Raw genomic sequence first — 16,658 nt, 5'->3', positions numbered from 1 at the left:
GATTAATTTTTTTAATCACTTGACAGCCCTAATAGGATATAAACAAGCTCACAGATAGAAGTTTTTTTCCAATATATTTAAGAGTTTTCTTTATTGTATTTGTAAGTTTTACAGGTAAATCATTAAACAGGAGATACCTGTTGGGTCACAAAGTAAAGAGAAAATGGGTAAAAAAATTGTGAATCAACTCCTTAGGTAGGAACTAATGCTAGTCAGGGATCGCTTATTTATATAAAACATTTGTCTGTAGTATCATTGGCATTGGATGACTTCATGTATAGTGAGTGATGGAATCGGGTGAAATGCTGGCGCCACTGAAGTCAATGAGAGTATTGCCATTGACTTCAACAATGTGATTTCCCTCACAGACACGCTGCTGTAGAGCTTCCAATCTAAAACCCAGGTTCTGGAAATCTACGGAAAATATTCTGTATATACCTCTGTTCTCAATAGAAAGTGGGAGTACCCAGACATAACTCTTTGCTGACACGGGGCTCAAGCTAAGACCAAAAAAGCCAGAACTTCTGAGGAAATGAACATCAGGCAAGGAAGAAACAGAGAGTTACACGAATAAGGGTGGCTAAGGTGTATTGCAAACTTCGTGCTGTTTTTTGGGGGGGTGCGCACATTTTGTTTTTTGTTTTTAGAACAAATACAGAGGGTCATCTTTTAATCCCTTCCAGATTTTGCCTTAAAAATATACCCAAGGTTGTCTCAGCATTTGTGGTACTTATCTATATTTACTATTGGGAACACTGCAAATACAGAGGCAATGATAGCCACCAAAGGTTTTTTTTTTAGGGTAACTATAGCTTGGACAGAGCTCTGACTTGAAAAACAGCACATTTTATGTAAGAAGTACAGTGTTATGCACAAAGTCCTGAGAACAATATGTGCTGGCATGGAATCAGAAAGGGATAATTTACCTCTGTCACTCTACAGAAATTGTTAAATAACAATATTAAACTACACTTTCCTCCAAGGATATTTAAACTCATAAAGTTTCTGCATAGTAAGTTAGTTGTTCATGGCACCCATGAATGCATCTGTTAGTGCACCAGGAGGAGAAGTTTATAAATCTGTGGAGAAAAATTAATTATGACATATAGCCTTCAGCTTTGCTGATGATATAACCGAAATGTCCCATTTGGCACCAAATCACTCTGATAAAATATTGCTCTAAATACGTTTTTTAGAAGGGAAGAGGGCCATGTCACTAGAACTGGTTGGAAATTTTCCAACAGAACAGTTTTTCCATCAGAAAAAACAATTTTGTCAAAAAAACATTTTGTGGAAAGTTGTTGGTTTCAATTAAATTTTGTTTTGAAAGAAAATAGGGAAAAAACTAGAATGATTATCAGTCCTCACCCTCAAAGGAAACCTGCACAACACTGTCAAAAGACATGTCTGGGAGCTTAAATTCATAACTCTGCTATACAATAAAAATCAAGGACTGAACAGACACTGAATTTATGGCTTATTACAGCAACCTGTAACCCACCAACCCCCCTTTTTTGTCGTATGACTGCAGAGATGTTAATGAGCAACTCCACCTTGAATGGTCCCTTAAAATATAGCTAACTACCTATGCTAAGAAATCTGTTCCAGCTTGTATTTAGTTGTGACGCTTGGAGTACCTTCCACAGACTGAAGAAGAGCTCTGTGTAGCTCGAAAAATATGAACATATTTACAAAAGGTAAGGTAATTGACCATTCTCTAAATTCTCCTTCCTACTACTTAGATATTTCTATATTTAATTATGTTGTGTTTGTTTATATGAATTGGATTTATAAATTGGCAGTTCAGCTTCTCTTTAGCTTGATTCTGCAAGAATACAATTAATAACTAGAGCTGGGTGAATAATTTTTAGGACACACTTTCAGTTGTTGAAATTTGCAAGGGTTAGGAGGTTTTGTTTTTTGTTTTTTGTTTTGGGTGGGGGGCTGAACTGCTAAAGAAAAAGGTTCAATTTTAGCAAAAATTCACAATTTGATGAAAATATGAATGGGAAATGTTGCTATTAGGACAATACTGAATATAATATAGGCAAATGTAATAGGCAATTTTTAAGCCTATGTTCACATAGGCTGATCTGTTGCTTATTTTTAACTTAAGCAGAAATATCAAGTGATTTTAAAGGCATCCTCACATTTCTAAGAGTTTTATCACCCAACACACAGAGCACTGTCTTTTGAAAGCTTGGAAAATAGTTTCCAGTGCCACTATTGGTTGGGGCATTAGGTGATCTGTGGTATCAATGACACATCACTAACTGATAGGTTTCAAAATGTAACTGTAAACAGGGAATCATCATCAAGTATCTAGCTGGGTCTAGTAGGGTTCCATAGCATTCTTGGCCTTGTGCTTTTTGTCAATAACTTGTAAGAAAACAGAGTCATGACTGATAAAGTTTGCAGGTGATACAAAGATATGGAAGAGGATGGTTCAATGCTACAGAAGCATCTGGATAAGTTAGTAAGTAGGGCTCAAGCAAACAATAGGCATTTATAGCCAAATGTGAAGTCATACATCTAGGAGAAAGGAATGTAGGCTGTACTACAGGCTGGGGGGCTCTATCATGGAAAGCAGTGACTCTGAAAAGGACTTGGGAGTCATGGTGAATCATCAGCAGAATGTGAGCTCCCAGTGTGGCACTGTGGCCAAAAGGGCTAGTAAGATCCTTGGATGTAAAGCAGCGAGGTGTTAAATAGCAGGGATGTTACATTAGCTCTGAGTTTAGCACTGATCTGACTGCTACTGGCATTAGGGTGACCAGATGTCCCGATTTTATAGAGACAGTCACAATTTTGGAGTCTTTTTCTTATATAGGCTCCTATTACCTCCCACCCCCTGTCCCGATTTTTCACACTTGCTGTCTGGTCGCCCTAACTGGCATACTGTGCACTGTTTGGGTGTTGATAAATTGGAGAAGGTTCAGAGAAGATCCTGAGAGTGATTAAAGGATTGGATAACACGGCTTTATAGTAAAGACTCTGGGAGCTCAATCTGTTTAACAAAGGGAAGGTTACAGGGTGATTTGATCAGTCTATAAGCACCTAAACAGGGATCAGAAATGTGATTAATAGACAGCTGTTCAATCTAGCAAAGGTCTAACATGATCTAATGGCTAGAAGTTGAAGACAAACAAATTTTGACTAGAAACATAGTGCAAATTGGTAACTGTGAGGGTAATTAACCATTGGAACAACTTACTAAGAGCTGTTGTGAATTCTCCATCACTGGACATTTTCAAATCACAATCTGATGTTTTTCTAATCATATTTTAGTATGCTCTAGGTTCAAACAGAAATTAACTCAGGGAAGTGCTATGGCCTATATTATACAGAAGGTCTGACTAGATTATCACAATATCACAATAGTAATTTATAGCTTCACAATTCAAAAATCACACGGAAAGCAAGAGTATAAAACCCACAGTAACAATTATGGTTCCTAAAGTTACCTAATTATCTCAAGCTCAGACGTGGGGAGGATAGGAGAGATGGTTTTCAGTCCAGCTATTATTTATTAGTCTTACTTGCTTTTCTGGGAAAGGCAGACAAGGTTTCCGGGCAAAGAAAGTAGTTTGAAATCAATGAAACTTGAAAACATGAATACTTAATTTACCAGGATACTTATTTGTACCAAAGAGCTATATTTTAAAGATGCCAGTAGTTGATTGGGGACTTCATTTGTTGCAAGCAGTTGCTCCTACTGGTAAAACATATACTGTAAAATAAATTGTAGATTCAGGCTAACTTGTATGCAAATAGGAGATTTAAGGTTTAAAGCTCTCTTGCCTCATTCAAATTGTAATAAGCCAGATTTTTTTTTTAAAGTTCCTTGTGGTCTACTAGCCAGAAAAATCCCCAAATCACCTGAAAGAAGAAAAATAATTATTTTATGTTTGTAAAAGGATTTATTTTGTTTAGATTTTTAGTAAGTACTTACAAATTAAAAATTGACTAATTTAAAGAGAAAGCAATAATTTGCTCTCCCCAAACATTTTCATGAACTGATTCAGAAGCTGAGAGGTTGTTTTTTTTTTGTTTGAGCCTGGAATGCCCTGTGTTCCCAGGAGATTCTCACTCTGAATCAGTAATCCTATGGTTAACACAGGTAGTTTTCAAATTTTCTCACAGCATTATTCTCAGCTATAAAAGAAATGGCCCTTAGAAGAGCCTTACAACATAAAGAAGCCATTTGGATGAAATAATAAAGATTGAAAACATGATAATGTGATTCAGAACTGCCCTAGATGGTAGATACTCAACTATTCAATAAAATAAGGTTTAATTAAAAAAAATATGACAGGTGATGTAGCAAGTGATGTTCTGAGGGCTCTTGCTTCTCTACTAAAAGAAAATCTATACTCTAGTAACTCACTGATATGAATGCAAGTTGCCTGTAGTGCATGGAGAATAGAGCCCTAAATGTCAACACAATTCATTCTTCTTTTATTGGTTCAGCTGGTGCATGCCTGCTAAATTCTTGGGGTCTGATTATTCCTACATACTGTCATTCACCCCTCCTAGTCTTTAAGTCCTTCTGAGAGCATCTAAGGATATGTTATGGACTGTGATTGCAACTCGTAATTCCACCTGAGCTAGCTTTAATCTAGAATAACTGGCTCAGGCACTGGTGGGGTGAAGCCATGGCCACAGGCTTCAGGATGGGCTAGTAGCCGCACAAGTAATTACCCAGGGATCTGGGCAGCTTGTACAGCCCATGTTGCTATTGCTTAACTGCTCTGGTTCCTGAGCTAGCTAGACTTAAACTAACTCAGGCATGTCTACATAACTACATATCTGACCCATGTTGTGTGTTCTCTCATTCTCAGTGGCGTGTTTTGTTTTGATCTGTCGTCTCTAACAAATACATAGCAATGAGTGGAAGGTGGTGAGGTTCCCTTAGTTCTGGGGGAGTTCATTCCACAGTTGCTGACAGGCCTCCAAGAAAGGTCTGTCTCCTGCACAGACAAATTTAACTCTTACTGCAGAGAGTTACATTGTGTCAGAGGAGTGTACCATGTTCTCAACCAACAGTTTTAGGCTTTTTTTTTTTTTTTTTTTTTTAAGATTTCCTGGGCCCAAGCCAGGAAGTGCTCTGAAGATAAGGAGTTATACTTGAACTTGGTTAGAAACTCTATGGGAAGCCAGTGTAGAGCACAGAGGACAGGTTTGAAAGGTCTGTGGTACCTATGTTGGTGAGGAGATGTGCAAGGAGAGAAAGATTGACACTGATGTAGAAAAATGCATCAAAAGCTTTACAAAATGACAGTTCATATATGTTGGGGTTTTGAGCAACTGATTTCAGATGCTGGTTTATGATTGTATATTTACAAATCAGTGTCTCTGCTTTTCTCATTTTTGGTTTGAGGATCTTTTAATTTGGGAAAGCTTCTTTACCAAACATATTGCACAGGCAGGTAAAATGTATGAAGTAGGCATGCACAAAATTAGCTTGCTTTTGTACCCCAAATATACTTTAAAGGCTATCAATTATGTCTCAGCAATACGGGACACTAAATGTTACATGTGGACGTGCCGTAGGTGCTTGGGATGGATCTGTGCTAGGCTGGAAGATGGAAGGCAGCATGACAAGAGGCAGGAAAAGGCATGGCCACCACTTGGCTTCTGCAAAGCCCAAAGAGGCCCCAACAGTTGGAGAAAACGTAAAGTAGCCCTTAAGGCGGCACTAGCCTGTACTGGGGGCTGAACTGGCCATGGGGGCCTTGCAATTAGTGAAGTGCAAGCCATGAGCCAGCCCCAGGACTAGTGCCTGGCTGAATTTGCCAAATATTTAAAACAGGCGTGATTGCATACTTCATATTTTTTCCGTATTACATTTGTTCATTTTTATTTTTTCTTAATGTTTTTTATATGGAAACTGCTTGTTCCTCTAGATGGCAATTTGTGAAGAATGTTTTATTTGTGTTTATGGGAGAAGAAGCCACCAGCTAAAAAAGAGCCTAAGCCAGATTTCAAAACACACCTATCTAAATTCGGGGGGAAGGAAGGGGGTCAAACTTGGTGAAGTTTTTTTTTGTCCTTTACAGAGAGGAAGTTGATATTTCCAAAATGTGGCTCTGAGTTTGAATTTTGAGGTATATGTATCTGGTGTCTGGTCCGTCCCTAGAACCAATTTTAATTTTGGGATCTCTCAGTCTGTTGGCTTTTGTTGGTAAGTGGTGAGGAGGATGAACCATATTGGACTGTAGAATTATTTAATGGGGCTAATGGAGGACGGAGATATATTCCTGTGTGAGTGAGGGTTGTGGAGTTGAGCCCTAAGCTTGTTCTGTGTAAATGACTCATTTGAGAGAAGAGTGAAAAATATCCATTTTGCCTTTCCCTCCTCAAGTAGCTCCAGCTGCAGTGAAGTGAACCCAAAGTTCCAGTCTGAGACTTGATTGAGAGCTGAAAGCTAAATTTTGATCCAACTGTCTACATATGAGTGTCTCCTTCCCGCCCTTATCATTTATAGGATCTAAGGATCAACTTTTCCCTTGGGGATTATGGCTACAGCACTTCAGTTTCCTAATCAAAAATGTCAACCATCTATACTTAGTGACTGGTTGTTCAGGGTGAGAATCCTGCTGCCGTTGGAGCTTTGTCACAATCCTTGTTGCATCTGCAGGGCTGGCGCTCTGGCTCCTTAAATAATGCATGCAAAAGTGGTGCTCCAATATGTCAGGAGACTGCAGTCATTTAAAAGGAAACGGCAATGGATAGAGAAAAGACGTGTGCTAACAAACACATTCACACAAAGATTAAAAAAAATAACAGGTAAAAGCAGAGAAGACAAGCAAATGGAGCTCAGTGTGTCTCTGGCTTCTTCCCTGCCTGGCCCCCCTCATCCCATTCTTTCTGCTTAAGTACTCGATAAAACACATTCATTTATGAAAGTTGGAGCAAAGCCACAGTGGATAAGTGATATTTTATGTCACTGGAAGATGATGCAGGGAGAGATGCTTCTGTTGTCCATCACACCTGTGAAAATTGACAGAACCGTCAAGCAAAACACTTTGTAATTGTATGACATACTTTGTTCAGAAGCAAAGCAGAGATAGACGCTACAGATGGCCAGGCTGGAACAAGCCCATGGTCCATCTCAGTTGGATACCTTGCCTCTAAAAGTGACTAGTGCTAAATAGTTTGGAGGAATACATAAATCCCTCAGAAACGGGGTGTATAGAACCATTCAGGAACTGGTAGGGAGCTGGTTAACTCTCTCTAAGCATTAGAAAGGTTGCAGCTGCATACTTTAAGTGCAGGGATTGTCACAGTAGCAGGGCTGGGTCTGTTGTCATGCCATGAGTCACTTGAGCAGTTTTTTCCATCCTCAGGATAAAAGGCAGGTGTTCCGAACGGTTAGGTTCACTGGCACAAATCGTCCAACCCCCCTTAGGGGAAAAGCAAAAATTATTAGCAGTGGAAAAAGTCTTTATTCTGTTTGTGTAAACCAGACTCAAACTTGGGATGCTCAAAGCCTTTTTGAAGTCTGGGTTGAAGCCCAGAGTATGTGAACTTCTGCTGGCTTGTTCTGACAGCACACTGGAGGCTTAGTACTTAATTGTAGGATTTTTTGTAGAAATCCTGTTCTAACTGAATTCTGAAAATCCCAGCTACAGTGTGAGTTGGGCTTTGCACACCCTCTGTGGCATAGGTCCTCAATAAAACCACAGCTTGTCTCACTTGTCACCTCCCGTTGTGTAGCTGTTAGTGCATAATGTACCACAGGTGGAATAGGCGCAGTTAGTGGTATTTTCTAGAGACAGCTGACATTTCAAGCTTGACATTCATTATTTTCTTTTATTCAATATAAAGACAATCTGAATAAATTCCTGGATGAATATATCTACTACCTGGTACTCTCTGTGCGCACACTGTGAATGTTGTATAACTCATCTGATTGCATAAATGATAGAGACACACTTCCTATTTTTTGTATGTGTTGTCAATGTACTATATACTACCTGGGCTGGAAGGAACGTTCCCAGCTACAGTGTAGATACACCCTAGGAGTCTATGTAGAGCATGCTTCCGCACACTAAAAGTTCGATAGTGTGCTTTGATCTACCCCACTTTGAAACGACGGTAGAAAAAGAGAGCCTTGGGCATTGTATTTATTAAGCCAATGTTGGAAAAAATTGGCCAAAAATGTGATTAAAGAAACAAATTGTTATATTACTGGTTGGCACCTGAAGCACATCTTCAGTCCTTTTCAAATTTACCTCTTCCTGTCCAATGTGTTATATGCCTAAATGTACAATGTATTTCATTGATTTTTTCCCCCCCATTGGGTGGCATTAGACTTTATATAACAGTAATGTGAGAGACAGTCATGTCAATCAAACCCTTTGAAATCCAGTTCTGATTTAAACAACGCTTGCTTAAGTCTTCCATGTCTACCCAGTCCCACATATCTCTACACTCATTGAAATGAATAGTTGTCAAAAGAACAAAACATGTATTGTGTGTGTTCCACACTGACAACTCAGAATAAAATTACAAAGAAACTGTCTGTTGCTTATGTGACTGTTTTTTGTTGTTGTTTTTTTTAAATCAGATCTGAGGGGGCGGGGTGTGAATATACCAACCTTCAATCAAACATAATGTTGCTTTTCAAATAAAATGTTATTAGTTTTAGAGAGTGCATATGTCTAGGGAGGTTGCTATGATGAGGACAGAAAAATATTTTCTTGAAATTTCAAATTGTCAAAAAATTTAAACAAGCTGGTAAACAAATAGCCAAATAATTTTGTGAGAATTTGAGATATTGTTAATTGAAAATTAAATATTTTTCATCCAGCTGTAGTATATAGTTATGGACCACTGTGTGTCCCATTTCATTCAGTGCTTCTTCAGATTGTCTTTTTCAACCCTCTTGGTTTTTAAAGGTGTGATCCAATGTCTGTTGAAGTCAATGGAAAGCTTACTATTGTCTTCACTGGCCCTTTCTAACACGCCCATGGCTCTTAATGATGTATGCCATTACTGTATATGGAACATTCTAATCCTGACTTCATCTCCGACTTCTCTCCCTGATAGCGCCTGGTGACATTTTTCCGGCAAATAGTTTATTTTCTGAACAATTCAGTTTAGATCAACTGAAACTATTTTTGAAAATTTAGGTCGACATTTTCAAAATGGAACATTTGCTTTTTTGTTCGGAACAATGTTTCATTTTTAGAAACAAATCTAGGAATATTTCCAAAGGATAAAATAATGTTTTAATTCGGGTTGACCCAGAACATTGGTTAGATCCAAAAGAAATTTGTTTTGTTTGGGAGAAACCCCCCCAAAAAATCAATTTCAAGTCAACTCAAAATAAAATATTTTTTGGATTTGTTCATTTTGATTATGGAACCAAAAAATCAATTATTGGATCAGCTCTAGTCACAGGTAGTTTACAGATCTGTATTAGGACATGATACTAAGTCATCTTTACCATACATCAGAGATTTAACTTCCCCAAGTCTTATTGCTTTTAAATAATCTTTTTGCAAAGTTGTGTTTTACCTCGATAATGGTGGCCTTCCTCTGATAAAATTGTGGTGCTTCCCTGTGTAATATTACTTTGTATTTACAATTTTTAGAGGATATAATTTTCCCTACAATGATTTTATGGTATCATCCCAAGCACTTCAGTATCAGATCACTTGCCAAACTAAATATATAACTCTTAATGAGATCATTAAGTTCCTTAAAAAGGGATGGGATACATAAATCTGGTGTGACACTGACAAGTTCTTCAAGCTGCATCTCTCCCCTTGTGTGTCTTTCTTTCTGTCATCTCACCAATGTTACCTACTGCACAGAGCGCAGTCCCTGCCTCTATTGCCTAGGCTGAAATGTCATTTCTCCCAATCACAAGCTACCACAGTGACCTTATAACATTGGGTTGCACTTTTGTCTGTGTTCTTTTATACATTCCTCCCCCCCGCCCGCCTTGCTTCCATAGGCTGACAGTCAGGAACATTAGTCTGAAGCCTAATGAGAAAAGGAGAAAAAAAATCACAGAAGAATGGCTGCAGCCATTATAGAATATCCTGCTCATAACTATTGGTGAAGGGTTTTATTACACCAACTGGAGCTCTCAGTAAGGAGTGAATAATACAGCTGATGTTATGTTTCCAGGGTCACTATGGTAAGGAAAGCTTAATGAAGAACACTATCATTTCAATGCTAGAAAAAAAAATACCATTAAGAAGTAAGGATAAAGGAAGAAGTTTCTCTTGCCCCGGCTCAATAATCTGTGAGCACACAACGGCCTTTTGAAGATATAGCCTGAAAAAAGGATACCGGCACTTCTGAGTCTGTCTAAATTATTGGCAAATCAATCTCCCTCCTGTTCATAGGGTGAGGTAAAGATTCTGATAAGTGACACAGCCAGGGGAGTGGAATGAGACTAGGTGCTCAAGCTCTCTGACTGTAGAGGAGAATTAGTCAACGTTTCAGTTTGTATGCACAAGATACCAGTTTGAAATGTGATAAATGCCTGAATGAATTGTTATCTAAACCTCCTCCCCCACCACCACCCTGTTTCCCAGTCCCTTGAATCATACCAGATAGGTAGTTTAAAATTTAAATCTCCCCTTTCTTCCTCATCTACCTTCCCTCTCCCATCTGCCCCCATACATATAAAGTCATATCTTCTCCCAACCACATTATAACGCTTATACTGTGGTTTGCAAGCAGGATGTTTGTTTCAGATTTGGGGACACCGGTTTTCAGATCTAAATACAAATCCATGTCATTAGTATCAGCTCCCTAGGTGCCTGCCTCCATTGTTTTCCACCTGTCAAGAAAACAAAACTAAGCAGACCCTCATAACTTGGGAGGATTTACGAGCCTTGAAAATGTAAAAACACTGGCTAAGTGTGTCTTAGTAACTTAGTCCTCCTTTACTGGCAGGATCACATAACTGTATAGGAATCTGTTATTTCCTGTGAGCTAGTAGACCTAATTCTTTGGTTCAGTCAGAAGTGTCTCATGCTTTTAGATCTAGAGTTCCCAAATTCTATCCCTGCGGACAATTCATCCCGGCTGTTACATAAATCTGGTCTTTTTCCCCATTAGGGAGGTCTGACCACCCACTCCCATCTGAGTTCAGGTATCTCTTAGATTCCAAAGCCAAAAGTTATGTTTAAATATTTTTAACATAAAAACAGTCATACTGGTTCACGGCAATGGTCCATCTAGCCCAGTATCCTGTCTTCTAAAAGTGGCTGGTGTCAGATGCTTTAGAGGGATTGAACAAAACAGGGCAATTCATTGAGTGATCCATCCCTTATTATCCAGTCAGAGGCTTAAGGACACCAAGGGCATGGGGTTGCATCCCTGACCATTTTAGCTAATAGCCATTGATGGAGGCCTATCCTCCATGAACTTATCTAATTCTTTTTTCAGTTACACTTTTGATCTTGACAGCATCCCTGGCAACAATTTCCACAGGTTGACTATGCATTGTGTGAAGAAATACTTTGTTACGTTAGTTTTAAACCTGCTGCCGATGAATTGGGTGACCCCTGGTTTGTGTGTTATATGAAGGGGTAAATAACACTTCCCTAAGCACTTTCTCCATACCATTCATGATTTTATAGACCTCAATCATATCTCCCCACAGTCATCTCTTTTCCAAGTAGAGCAGGCCCTGTCTTTTAAATCTCTCCTCATATTGAAGCTGTTCCATACCCTTAAATGCCCTTCTCTGTTACAAACACCTCGGGAATGGAGGTTGTTCGTAACTCTGAACAAAACGTTATGGTGGTTCTTTCAAAAGTTTACAAAAGTTCTTTGACTTATTACAGCTTTGAAACTTTACTATGCAGAAGAAAAATGCTGCTTTCCTTTTATTTTTAGTAGTTTACATTTAACCCAGTCCTGTATTTGTGTGTGTGTGTCCTCTGCTGCTGCCTGATTGTGTACTTCCAGTTCCAAATGAGGCGTGTGGTTGACTTGTCAGTTTGTAACTCTGTATTTGTAACTTTGAGGTTCTGCGGTAGCTAATTTAGACCATCATTTTGTATGTATAGTTGGGATTATGTTTTTCAATGTGCATTACTTTGCATTTACTAACACTGAATTTCATCTGCCATTTTCTTGCCCAGTCACTGTTTTGTGAGATCCCTTTGTAACTCTTCACAATCTGCTTTGGACTTAACTATCCTGAGTAGTTTTGTATTGTCTGCAAACTTTGCCACCTCACCGTTTACCTCTTTTTCCAGATCAGTTATGAATATCTTGAACAGCACTGGATTCAGTACAGTACCCTGCTATTTATGTCATTCCACTGTGAAAACTGACCATTTATTCCTACCCTTTGTTTCATAACTTTTAACCAGTTACTGCTCGATGAGAGGACCTCCCTCTCTTCTGTCTTCCATATGGAGCCTTGTCCTACAGTCCTTACTAGAGTACACCTTATGTTTGTCCTTGCCTAAACAATCAGTGATTTGTCTGACTATATTAGCTGCTTGGAAAAGAACCTGACTACATCAGTCTCAAGAGCAAACAACTTTTGTTCAAAAAGCAAGGCCTCCCATGGAAATTTGCTACATTTTTCACTTAAGCTTTTTGTGATAATTTTCTTTACTGACAGACTATGGATAAAATGTAAAAATGGCATGGGGAAAATAAATAAGCTCTGTAGTGTAAATGTAAAAGTTCCAACCTCCCCTATATGTTAGAACTTGAAGCTGATACTCTGGCAAAGTGATCATGGAAATCTATGGGGATTTTGCCTGATTGAGGACTGATCTAAAACAACAACAGATGATGGATTTGGGGGTTTGTCTCTTGTGTGTAAATATCAGTACATTGTTTTCACATTTAAGCTCTAAAAATCAGAATATGCAAAAATTAATTGCATATGTGCTCTTAGCGTTGCCCAATGTAATGCATTTTGTTAATTTTGTTGAGCAAATGGATTGCCCCAGAATAACCCTTCTGAAAACAAATGTTATGATTAAGATTTTGTATTCTGATTATTACCATGTGCTTTGTCCACATTATATCTGGTGGTCTTAAAGAGGATACTTCTTCCAGCTTAGTCTATTTCTTGGTTCATTTCTCTTAGTTAGATCTGTTGTGAGTGCAAAGGTTTATTCCCTTTCACGTAAAATAGTAATTCCAAAACCATAATTTAAAAGGGTTTGCCCAAGACAGTGATCGGACCTTCAAAGTAACGCAGAAAATAAAAAAACAGAACAAGGAGTACTTGTGGTACCTTAGAGACCTAACAAATGTATTTGTTAGGTCTCTAATGCATAAGCTTTCGTGGACTAAAACCCACTTCATCAGATGCATGCAGTGGAAAATACAGTAGGAAAATATACATACTCAGGGCATGAAAAAATGGGTGTTGCTATTCTAACTATAACGAGAGTAATCGGTTAAGATGGGCTATTGTCAGCAGGAGAAAAAAACTTTTGTAGTGATAATCAAGATAGCCAATTTCCAACAGTTGACAAGAAGGTGTGAGTAACAGTAGGGGGAAAAAAGCATGGGGAAATAGGTTTTACTTTGTGTAATGACCCATCCACTCCCAATATTTATTCAAGCCTAATTTAATAGTGTCCAGTTTGCAAATTAATTCCAATACTGCCGTTTCTCATTGGAGTCTGGTTTTGAAGTTTTTTTGTTGGAGTATTGCAACTTTTAGGTCTGTAATCGAGTGACCAGGGAGGTTGAAGTGTTCTCCGACTGGTTATTGAATGTTATAATTCTTGACATCTGATTTGTGTCCATTTATTCTTAAATTGTATGTTTATTACAAGTCACAAAACTCTCCAGGTCTTAATTCAGCAGGGCAAAGATATGACTGGTCCCAGCCTTCTTTTCCTACTTTTTGGTAACTCTTGAGTTTGTTTATATACTTACAACTTCTTGCTGATCTAATTTTTCAGAACACTCCTTTTTCTTCCACTTGGCTGCTTCAGTAGTTTTCCCTTTTGAGGTTTCACATTTCAAATATAATGGCATCAAATTTTGAGGCAGCATATCTTTCACTTCCTTTCAGTTTATTTATGGTGTCTTATCTTCTTTTCTGCAACCATCAGCCCTGTCAGAGAACTAAGAACTGATTCAAAGGCAATTCATTTGGGCACCCAAGTGTAGCTTGCATTGAGCCAATCTAAAATTCAATGCAGTTTTGGAAAGAGGTGTTTGAAGGTTACCAGAATCCTGGACCATAGTTCATAGGAAGGCAGATAGCAAAGTAAACACTATCCAGCCCATAATCTGGTTCTCATCATTCTGTGCCAGTATTTATTACCATTATTAATACCTAGCTCTTATATAGCACTAATTCATTTTATTATATGCTGTATGTGCAGGCCTGTATGCTCCATAACAAAAGAAAATAACTGTATGCCTTGGCAAAAAGCCCCAATAGTCAGCAAATTCAATAAACCTATGGTTATCCTAGGCTAAAAAGGAAATCAGTTTCAGTCACATGGACTATTTATTTCTTACTTTCATTCCTGGTTCAAGGGAGATTTGTAATTCATGTGTATTGGGCTAAGTTTTGGGACAGGGCCAAATGGTAGCCTAAAACAGACACATACCTGCTAGATCTGGGAGGGAAACGGTTTACTGTCCCACAGAAAAAAAAATTGGGATTTCAAAACAACAAAAAATCCTGATGCAGGAAGAAAAGGTGAAATCTCAAACTTTAGTGAACTGAAAAAAAAAAATGATTTGGACCAATCCAAAATTTAGATTTCAACCTTTTTTAAAAGACATTTTACTTTAGTTAGCTTGCATTTTGAAACATAAAGTTGCTTTGAATAGGAAAACTGAATTTGTTTTTTGGAAAATGTTGACACAAAACATTTCAGCAGCTTAAAAACTTTCCTTACAAATGTTTTCAGTAGCACAATCCATTGAAACCAACCCTTTCCCCCCCAAAAGTTTCATTTGCGACAAGTTTTGTCAAAAAATTCCCAACCATCTCTAATGTGCACTGCAAAGACCTTGTTACTGTGCATCCGTATTCTGACAGCCACAGTCTCCTACATCGCTTATTCCTGCTGAGTGTATGAATAATCCACTCCTAGAATGTAGATAAGGCCCATTGCTGTATCATGGAGCTCACCTGTATAAATATTCAGACCATAGTTCCTTTTCTGGAGTGGCCCCTCAGAAGGTCTTGAATAAAGTCATGCTCTCACTGCTCAACATGTATTTGCTGCTGGGCACTGAAGTGTGCCTGAAGTAGAGAAGAGACAGGGCTCAGCTGTAATGAATATAAAGGAAATTCCTTATTCTAGTTGCTGAACGTAGATAGTATTTTGTTTCTAAAAGCTTGTCTATACTATCGCTTAAGTCGATGTGAGTTACATCATGTAAAGGTGTGAAAAAACCACCCCCTTGAGGAACGTAACTTACATTGACTTAAAGTGGTGTCTACACCCCGCTATGTCAGTGGGAGATGCTTTCCTGCCAACATAGCTTCTGCCTTTTGTTTAGGTGGAGTAATTACATCGGGAAACCGCTTTCCCGTCACCATAGTGTGTCTTCACCAGACATACAAAATCGGTACTGCTGCATTGATGCAGCGCTGCCAATTTAGCATGGTAGTGAAGACAAGTCCTAAGTTAGCTCTGACTAATTAAATCAGGGATCGGCAACCTTTGGCATGCGGCTCGCCAGGATAAACACCCTGGCAGGCCAGGCTGGTTTGTTTACCTGTCGCATCCGCAGGTTCGGCCGATCGCGACTTCCACTGGCCACGGTTTGCGACTCCAGGCCAATGGGGGCGGCGGGAAGCGGCGTGGGCCGAAGGATGTGCTGGCTGCCGCTTCCCGCCACCGCCATTGGCCTGGAGCGGCGAACCACGGCCAGTGGGAGCCACGATTGGCCGAACCTGCGGACGCGGCAGGTAAACAAACCTGCCCGGCCCGCCAGGGTGCTTACCCTGGCAAGCCACGTGCCAAAGGTTGCCGATCCCTGAATTAAATGCAGCCTTTATTGCCTAGTGTTACCACCAGGGGTCTCCCTAGGTCTCCATGGACTCAGTAGTCATGAATGTGACTGCGATTGACACTCGTGTGTAGAAAAGGGCAAGTTCTGGCTGTGTATACCTGATCCAAAGCCCATTGAAATCAATGGATGGACTCCCATGGCCTTAATGGGTTTTGGGTAATGCCCTACGAACATAAACAAATATAGTTCACCGGGCCTTGATGGGAACAATTAAAGAGGGGTCTCTTCACCTACCCACAAAGATGTCTTCTTTCAACCTCCAGCCAAAAGCACAGATCTAACGCTCTGGCTGCTTTTAGGGTACAACCTCTCTCAAAATGATGTTGAAATATGTGAACATTGAATTATGAATGCATGAATATTATATTATAAATTCACTTTGGAAAACTTGTCTGGTGAGATGTGCCATGCTTATGAGCCAATGACAAGCTTCATTAACATCACTGGAGAATTTGAAAGAGGTAAAAATTAGGTTAGAAAGAAAGTAATATAAAAAACCCTGTCATGCCCCTCTCCAGCAACTAATCTTAGCAGCTCCATCGCAGTTGTGAGCCCGATTGTACTAAAACTGTGGTAACCAGCTAGACTGGTAGGGTAGCCTAGCAATTAGAATTACTGCTCCAAGTTTCCAGCAGATACAGTGACTCTGCAGCAGCAACTAGGCA

This window comes from Chrysemys picta, chromosome 9 (genome assembly GCF_011386835.1).
Source record: "Chrysemys picta bellii isolate R12L10 chromosome 9, ASM1138683v2, whole genome shotgun sequence".
In the NCBI taxonomy this organism is placed as follows: Eukaryota; Metazoa; Chordata; order Testudines; family Emydidae; genus Chrysemys; species Chrysemys picta.
Note: the sequence above shows the minus strand (reverse complement) of the source record.